The sequence below is a fragment of the Acipenser ruthenus genome, chromosome 3 (genome assembly GCF_902713425.1).
Source record: "Acipenser ruthenus chromosome 3, fAciRut3.2 maternal haplotype, whole genome shotgun sequence".
Classification (NCBI taxonomy): domain Eukaryota; kingdom Metazoa; phylum Chordata; class Actinopteri; order Acipenseriformes; family Acipenseridae; genus Acipenser; species Acipenser ruthenus.
Window position 1 is genome coordinate 101,130,843 of NC_081191.1, and position 9,883 is coordinate 101,140,725.

Genomic DNA, 9,883 nt, shown 5'->3' on the forward strand with positions numbered 1-9,883 from the left:
CTTGCCTGTTCTCTCTCTCTTTCCTTAGCACTGCTAATGAATATGTGGATGGATTCTGGTCCTCTTTGGCTTATTTTATAATTATTTTTCTTACCTGTTTAATGAGTGAATTAATCTAGAGTAATAAAATAATTAGTATGCAGATGTTAGCACCCAAGGCTGCAAATGTATTATAATCCAGAGCTAAACTCCAGTCTATAGAGGTGATTTCTGAGGTATGTACATTTTCAAGTTTTCACCAAAGACATACATTTAAAAAAACTGGTTATGCATTATTTTCTTAGTCATCACTAATGAATTCTACAAGATTAAGAAACTCTCACTCTTGCTTACTATTGAAAGGGTTGAACTGGCTCATTAGCCCTGCCCCTAATTTGGAACAGCTGCAGCTTTTATATGCCGCACTGCCAGGAACCGTTCTGGCTGCCTTAAAATGAATGACAGATTACAGATTCCAATGTAAAACATAGGTTGCTCAACCTGATTGGTTGCACACAAGTATTGCTAATTCAGCTGACTTGACGATCAGTCAAAATTCAAAGACCTATTGGACTGGCACAGCCTGGGGGAAGCAAGCTGCGCTACATTTAGTAATTAGTATTTCTAGTGTTTAAAACACAGTCTTGTAAACAGGGGCTGGAAATGTCTTCCATGTGCTTTCCCAGGAAGTAAGAAAACAACAGGAGTGTAAGCTGTCTCAAATTACAATGGAGACAATAAACAGAGTGCTTCAAGCCACTTGACCAGTTCACAGTTAAACATGGCAGGGGAAAGGTATGCACTGTAGATCAGTGAAGCTTGGCAGGACAGATGATTAATGGAATAGGGATGGTAAGGGTGACTGACACCTGGCCTCTGAGGGTAGTGTTTTGTTCATTATCAATACTTATGGGCATGTTATGACAGCGCCCCCTATGAGACACAGTTCTGCAAACATCACAATACCACCCACGTCCATACTTCTCAATGATGGCCCCTCTTTCTTTCAGAGGTCATCCAAATGCCTAATATCAGCTCTCTATAAGTCTGTCTACTGTTTTGCCCCTTTGTGACTTAAACTGCCATGCAAAAGGGAGATTTATGCATGGATTCAGATGTTCTATTTGCATAACAATTAGTCATATGAGCAACAAGTCATTTACTCAAAAGTCTGCAACAGATTGGTAGTGTTTTCATTCTGCAAACTAGTAATGCAATCATGTCAAAATCTTCAATAGAAAGAGTCATATACAAAACTGTTTTGTTTGAAACTTTGCTCTTGCTTGCAGTTCAAGTTTTCTTCTGTGTACTTTATGTGTTAAGCTGTTGATTTTGTAATGTATTGTCTTATTATTTCTTAGCAGACGTCCTTCTCCAGGGCGACTTACAATTGTTACAAGATATCACATTATTATTACATACAGTTACATTATTTTTTCCACATTATTTTTACATACAATTACCCATTTATACAGTTGGGTTTTTACTTGAACAATCTAGGTAAAGTACCTTGCTCAAGGGTACAGCAGCAGTGTCCCCCATCTGGGATTGAACCCACAACCCTCCGGTCAGGAGTCCAGAGCCCTAACCACTACTCCACACTGCTGCCCTCATTGTGCTGTTGCACCAGTGTAAAATGAAAAAGACATGTTAGGGCACTGCAATTTGGATTTAACATTTTAAGATCCCTGCAAAACATGAAACACAACTGTAACATTTGGCAATCGCTGGCCTGTGTTCTATGAAAATAAATCCCATTCATATAAACCACAATTACAACATTTGGCCACCAGATGGTGTTCTAAGTTAAACTCTCATTAGAATTAAAGAGGTAAATACAAATTGGGAGGTGGTTTCAGCAACAGTGTTCATTTTTAAGGTATAAAATAATGATACACATCTCTGGTTATGAGAACTACAAAAGTAATACAATAACAACCAGTCTGGTTCCAAAGGGTTATGACAATCAAATATCTAACCGTGCCTTTTGTCTAACAGGAGCTTTTGTGAATAATGCCTTCCTGTATAAATAGGCGGCCAGGGTCCTATTTTAACGGCAACAGTATTTAGACCCATACAATCGCATAGACACCACTGAATCATGGCGCAACCTTTTTAATGCCTATGCCATCAAGCTATTCAAAGCCAAACACCCTCTGGAAATGATATTTTCTGCTATTTTGTGAAATTATATGTACCACTTGTAAGTGCTCCCTTGTTCTGTAATAATCTCCCTAAGGGACCAGAGCTATGTAGAGCTATGCTCCCCCCCTGCCCCCCTTTAAGAGCTGGCTTCTGTGTTTGATCCTTCTCCTCTTTGTCTAAACACTTGAGAGACAAATTAAGGTCCAATGAAAGGCTGACAGCTCTGTTTTTCCAGTAGGATACATACTAACAATTGTAAGTCGCCCTGGATAAGGGGATCCTCTAAGAAATAAATAAATAATAAAAAAAATAAATCTGAAAATATTGAATTACTGGACCTTTATTTATTAGGATAAACACACCATGACAGACCCGGCAAGTCTTCTTAACTTGGCTGAAGAAATGATTCACCTGTTTTATTGTATGCCCCTCCGGAATTAAAATGAGAAAACAGCGGCACGTGAATATGATTGTAACTATAATGTCGATATATTTATATAACAATGAAGGTGTGTATATGTATACAATATTTAGATAATTCAAAAATGCATTTGTTTTAATGATTTTTATATGTTTTTTTTTTTACTTTACATTCTTTATAAAAAGTATTAAAAAGGCGTTATTAGCCATATTTCAATCGGGCAGTGATAATTACACGGGTAAACACTATGGTTTCTTGACGTGCGACTTTTACACATTACCGGCACCTACTAAATAAGGCTGTAGTGTGCTGTAGACGGATGTAATATAGGCTAATAGTAACGAAGACGTGCTCAATGGACGATATATTTTCCAATATGATGTAATAAAGGAAAGAAATCCTCTGGGACTTGGGCCCCACTGTTACTATGGCAACATTTATATTATGCTGGCTCAGGCGTGCTGGTGACTCCGGTTTAGCAATGATCCAGTGCTCCCCAGAGACATTAATCAGCAAAGATCATTAAATTAATATACTGGCATCTAGAGCATTACACAATAAGGGAGATTGTGAGATTTAATGTTGGAAGATTTCATAACCAAGACACACTTAATTCAATTTCTTCTTTTTCGAGGGGGGTCGGGGGTATTTTTAGTAAAGTGGTTACACACTACGCGGCTACACTGTTATGAAGGAAAATTAATCATCTTAAAGTATAGGCATAATGGTTTTCAGCAATTGAGTATTTCTAGGTAAAAGAATGTGCTGATAAGTGATTAGCCTGCAAATCTGCACTCATATCCGTTGCTGTATGTTTGTGCATGTGTGCATAATTAATATATTAATGAATGTAACCTTCATCTGCTATTGAATTATTCATTTTTTTAAATGATCCATGTTACATGCATTAATCAATTAGACATAGGCTTCCCTAATTAACCCGCTCCCCCAACAAACCACGATTTTTTAAAATTCCAAAACGAATCAACGCGTTATTGAGAAGTTCAATTTGACAAAAATGTTGATTACAAATGTACACCCATATGACCGACATGCTTTATTCTTAAACATATACCTTGTGTGCGTGTACTCAGTTTGCTTTACAGTAGCTGCTCATTGAATGATACTGACGTTCAAAATACACATGGCTATAAGTGTGTCAGGGAAAGTGAATGCGAATAACCAGACCAATTACAGTATAGGGACTACAGTGAAGTGTTAGAAAATGTCGACATGCCAATTATTAGCTGCTTAAAGGTTTGCGATACTGGGATGACTTTCAGAACCAAGCAGTACTAATTAGAAAATAAAAGAAGATACTGATTGGTCATGATGGGCCGTAAATGCGACTGTACTTTATAAATCAATGCACTGAAATCGCATGCAACGGTTTTGTTTGTTTTTTTAACCACACTTTAGTATATATATATATATACTTTACATTGTAATGTTCGTTTTGGCAACACGTTTGTGCCTATAATAAAGTATATTATCATTACAAATCAAATGAACACTAAGTTTGTTTGTTTCCTACGCGTTTGGTTTCACAGCGTGTGGTGGTGCACGGGTAGGGTTATAAATTGAAGCATGTAAAAAGGTAGTATTATGGGCTTTCTTGTTGGGCTTTTTATATTTTCTATTTATTTCATCAGTGTTGTTTGCAGTTGGAAACACTTATCCACGAATGCATGTGGTCCCACTGAAACATCACTTGATTTAACCGACGAAGCCTAAAAACGTTTCTTATATATATATATATATATATATATATATATATATATATATATATATATATATATATATATATATATATATATATATATATATATATATAATATGATACTTTGAAAATAAATTCAATTATGCTGCAACTATTGGGACCGTCTGAAGTACATCCCCACCATACACACCACAATGTAATCCCACGTTTTTGTGCCTTTGTAACATTCAGCGAAAGCGTGTTTCATTAAAGAATGACAGAGCATGCCACTCTCCAATGCAAAAACAACAAAAACGTATTTCCTCAATGTGTTGTTGTTTTTGTGAATAAAATATTTTATTGTTTTGGAAAATTAATGTGCATGCAGAAAATAAATTCATTAGTTATCATAATAGTATACAGAATTGTTTTAATACATTTTGCATTTTATTAGACATAATACAACTGCCTTCTTACAGTAATGTAAGGCCATGTCTCATTGATTTTGGCCATTCCCTTCTTCCTGTTCAGATAAGATCAAACAATATGCATCCATATCTAGGAGTTCAAAGTATATGTTTGTATGGCTAGATCATTAATCTAATGGGTAAGCTTTGGTATTTATTTACTCCATTGCTTTTGACCATCATTTTGTAAACTGGTTAGGTTTGTCGCTGCTACCATATGCTATATTTTCTAACCCTATCACTTCTTCCGTCAGACTATTCCAGCATTCGGCAACAGAGAGGGGTTTTGATTCTTTCCAGTGACACAACATTATTTTCTTCGCCAATATGCTTGCTGAAAGTATTACACTTTGTATTGGGTAAATCCAGGCTGGATGCAAGCCCCAGTATTAATAGAGCTGGTGTAGGAATCATGTATTCTATTATATTAGATATCTTTAAAACGAAATGGTAAACCCGTTAAGAGCGTTTCATAGTGTAGTCATTTATTGTATAAAGTCTGTACACTAGAGACATCCCATCCACTTAGATTTTGGTGTAGGCCTATTAGACATTTTAACACAAGTTAACTTTAAATTTGGAGAAAAAAGAATTGACGCAGATTTAAAACCTGATACAAGTCACTTACAAAATGATTTAAAAAAGGCCAAACCATGTCGTGTGTGTGAGTGTGTGTGTGTATGTATATATATATATATATATATATATATATATATATATATATATATATATATATATATATATATATATATATATATATATATATATAATTGAAAGTGTAATTGTGTTTATTATATTTCTCTTTAAATTGCCTTACATGCTCCCTCAAATAAACTCTTAACAATGATGCGCAGTTGTATTTGCAACTGACGTATTTTTAATTCCACTAATTTATAAACTTTCCAGCAAATGGAAACTGACCCATAAATTATACTTTGAGGTTTTTGTTTTCAATTCCACTGATGAGTGTATTGTGTTTTGAGGAAAAACAGACGATGATAAATATATAATAAATTATGTTAGCGAAAACAAAGCATGGTAACTTTTAATAATCCACAAACGTGTGAACGGGATTAAGCCTAAATGAAATGCATTTAATTAGTATCGTATACTCTAATCATATGGCTGAAGAACATGTAGCCGATCAAAGCGCCGCGACAAGGAGAAAAACCTGCATTCTTGCACAACGATGCAAGTACTTCTGTGATTTGTCGATTTTTCCATGCTTCTTGAACGACTTTCTGAAGACGCACGTATATTTGTCTATAATAGATTAAAAACAAATCGAGTTGTTGTCCTAATTAATACATGTTATCTGTAGTTATTGATGTATGTATTCGTTTAAGTAGTGTGTTTTTTTTTTTATCATTTAGCATCGTGATGTTTTTATGAACACAATAAAACTGATCATCAGTTTCAGTCACAGGATTAATCAAATACACTGTCCGAAACTGTGTAGAGAGGGTATGGAATTAATGGGTTACCTCCGTATGGTAAACTGTTGAGGCAGAAACATCTTTAACATCTATCAGCTATGAGATGGGCCGAATGGCCTCCTCTGGTTCGTATTTTTTTAAAAAATCTCGAGTAAAAGAAAGTTGAACTATATAGGCCTATTTAGATTTTAAATAGACTTCAAAAAGCGACTCGTACATGTTCTTAACGCTAAAGGAGTATGCGCCCTCGCCAGATCCTTTAAAATATAAATTGGAAAATAAATAATGAATAAGAGAACAGCCCTCGGGAAATCTATCTTGCAATGTATGTGGACTACAGGAAAGTTTTATTTGAAATAATTATGCCAGGGCTTTATACTATTGTAGAAAATACAACGAATAAAAAAATAAATACATAAATAAAAAATAAAAAAAAAATCGAATTATTTTAAAAACTTTTGAAACTATGCAAATCTTCATACTACCAGAAGGGGGAGATAAAGGTTTGTTTGAGCAAGGCAATACAGTAGTCTATCAATTGTGCTCGGGTGCTTTGTCATAACAAAGGGAATAAAAATACCGATTTTTTTTTTTTTTTTTTTTTTTTAACAAATTTGTTTATAGAATGTTTTAAGAATGCACATGATTTTGCTGTATTTGTTAGTTAGTATTATTATTGTTTTCTAATATTGTAAATAGATTATGTCTAATTATTAACCCTTGAGAGAACGAATTAGAGTATTAATTAAAATGTGAAATGCTATCGCTATAGGGATGCTTAATATTAAAACCAAGCCGTTGTAATATTTAAAAACATGGATGCCTCTCAACTGAGAATTTGTCATCATTTATTCTTATCAGCAAAAAAAGGCCTAATACCATCCATTCATTGGCAACATATGATTCTTCCCTTAATCTCGCCTTATTAAACGCTCATTATGATATCTTAAATGTGCATGCTAGTTAGTTTACACGTGATAATACACATCTTTAAAAAAATAATCTAATACACACTGTTAACAACTAGCAATACATACTAGTGTCTGGTGAACAAAGGAATACGAGTTCTTTGTTGTAAAGCCTAATCGTTCATTTGGAAAACTGTTAAATACAAGCCAGTCTAAATATATCAGTGTTTAAGAAACAATGCTAGTTCGTGTTTAAATGATCACATGTTTGCGTCTATATTTATTTTATTAATTTACTAACGAAAATTTAAATTACAAATCTTCAACATCAGCCATTCCTCTCATATATACATATATGTGATTACATTTGTATTTGTTAAAAGAGAACTATTGAACACAGTAAACTGAATTTAAATTGATGTAACTTTATTATTATTATTATTATTATTATTATTATTATTATTATTATTATTATTATTATTATTATTATTATTATTATTATTATTATTATTATTATTATTATTAAGTATGTGGCAGCAGTGTGGAGTACAAGGTGGTTAGGGCTCTGGACTCTTGACCGGAGGGTCGTGGGTTCAATCCCAGGTGGGCGGCACTGCTGCTGTACCCTTGAGCAAGGTACTTTATCTAGATTGCTCCAGTAGAACCCAACTGAATAAATGGCTAATTGTATGTAAAAAATAATGTGATATCTGTATAATGTGATATCTCGTAACAATTGTAAGTTGCCCTGGATAATTAATAATAATAATAATAATAATAATAATAATAATAATAATAATAATAATAATAATAATAATAATAATAATATGGGGTCTGTATATACATAGAGAAAAAAAGACTTCACCACACTTTACTTCTGTATTTAACAGAAATAGTAAGAATTGTACTTATTTATTTTTATATTTTATGTCAGTCCTATCCAGTTCCACACAGCTTACAGAACCAATAAACTCGGTTTCTGTTTTAAAATAAGCATATACAGTAGGCTACAATATTAGAAATGGGCATGTATGCATTACAGCAGCCCATATTGTTTTTTTTTTTGTTTGTTTGTTTGTTTTGTGGGATATTTATACATTTACAGGTAACATTTTTTAATAAAAAAAAAGTTTGATTGATTATACGAAATACGGAGACAAGCGGGCCATGGTACAACGCATCATTATATTATTAGATACAATTCTAGTTACAAATGTGTGTGCTGTTGTATAAGCCAATAATCAGAAATAAAATAGGGTTTCAAAAACGTATTTTATCGTAATATAACCGTAGTAACGTATTGACTAAGAACGAGAATGTTTTAATACGCACTTTCAGCAATAAGTGCGATGAGACACGTGTGTCACGTGATCGACCGAGGTTCTATTATAATTTTGACTTCAATTCATCAAGCTGCCCCTCCGCCCCCCGCCCCCTGCCCCCTAACCCTAATATATTTTAAATGCTGTCAATGGATAATTCAGATGGAGATACCAGATTTATCATTCAGGTCGAGCATTTTTATATTTCTATGTCAGTTCCACGTGCTAACCTTCAGGCGAAATGACAGGAAAATGTCATTTGTCATTTTTTTTTCTGTATCTTAATTTGGAATAAGACAAGAGCATTTTCCCGGGTTCAGTGTGTGGAAATGTATAGCCATTTCACCGATGTTTAAGAGGTAGCCTATTGCTTAGCAGGGTGTACGAACGACGAGTCTCCGTTCAGCAGTCCCTCTCAATTATGAAATGTTTTAAAAGGGAACTGTTTTTAATAGCTGTACATGATAGATCGTGCAGATTTGGGGGACCGCCATTAAAGCAGTAGCTTAATGAAAGACAAAGCGTAGGCTGCAAGGAGGGCTTTGTTACAGAATGTTGAAGAGGAGCCGAGAGGGAGGCTCCTCCACTTGAAATAACAGAGAACCATTTTAGCTTTAGAAACAAACACTGAAAATGAAAGCAGCACAATTTAATAGATACGTGACAATATGCATTCTTGGCTTTTAAGATCAAGCAAATCCGTTATACGATGTCGATTAAGTATTCTTAAGAAACGCAGGAACAAGGCGACCATTGGTGCAGTAGCGTAGCCTACTGTTAAATGAACATCTACGAAAGGCAAAAAAAAAAAAAAAAACCTTGTCGAAACCTTGTTTTTTATATACCATACACATCACAAATGTACGACAGGGTTAAACAATTGCAGGCCGTGGACTGCTTATACCCAAATCGACGATGATTATCATGTAGAATATATATTTTCCCATCGATCAAAAACACTCGACTTAGAAATGTGTAAAACCAAAATGTCAAAACCAACCTTGTCAAAATGATAAATCATAATGCATCTATTATCGTTAACCCATTCATTCCACCCATTCAGCGCAGAGACAAGATGCCCACTTACCATTATAAATAACATGGGTAAAAAGTATGTCTGTCCAAGCTTTTAAAACATATTTAAAAAAGTGTTTCTTCTTTTTGGCTTAAATCTACACATAGTGACACATTATGCTTACCACGTTTCTAATTTCTGTTATCTCAATTATTCAAAACATAATGGCCAAAATAGTCTTACAGTTAGTTAGGAGATATTTTGGCTGAAATGACTAACACTCACAATCTAGTCTCATGCTTCCCTAAAGAAACATGAAATATTAAAGTTATTAAACATAGCACATACTTTACTGTATTATTACCATATTTTATGGTGGAAAGATGAAAGACCATAACATATTTTTGTTAAAAGTTTTGATTCACATTTCTTTGCATAAATACAAGGCAATGTAGGCTGATACTCAGATGCCCAATTTCCACTTTCGCCAG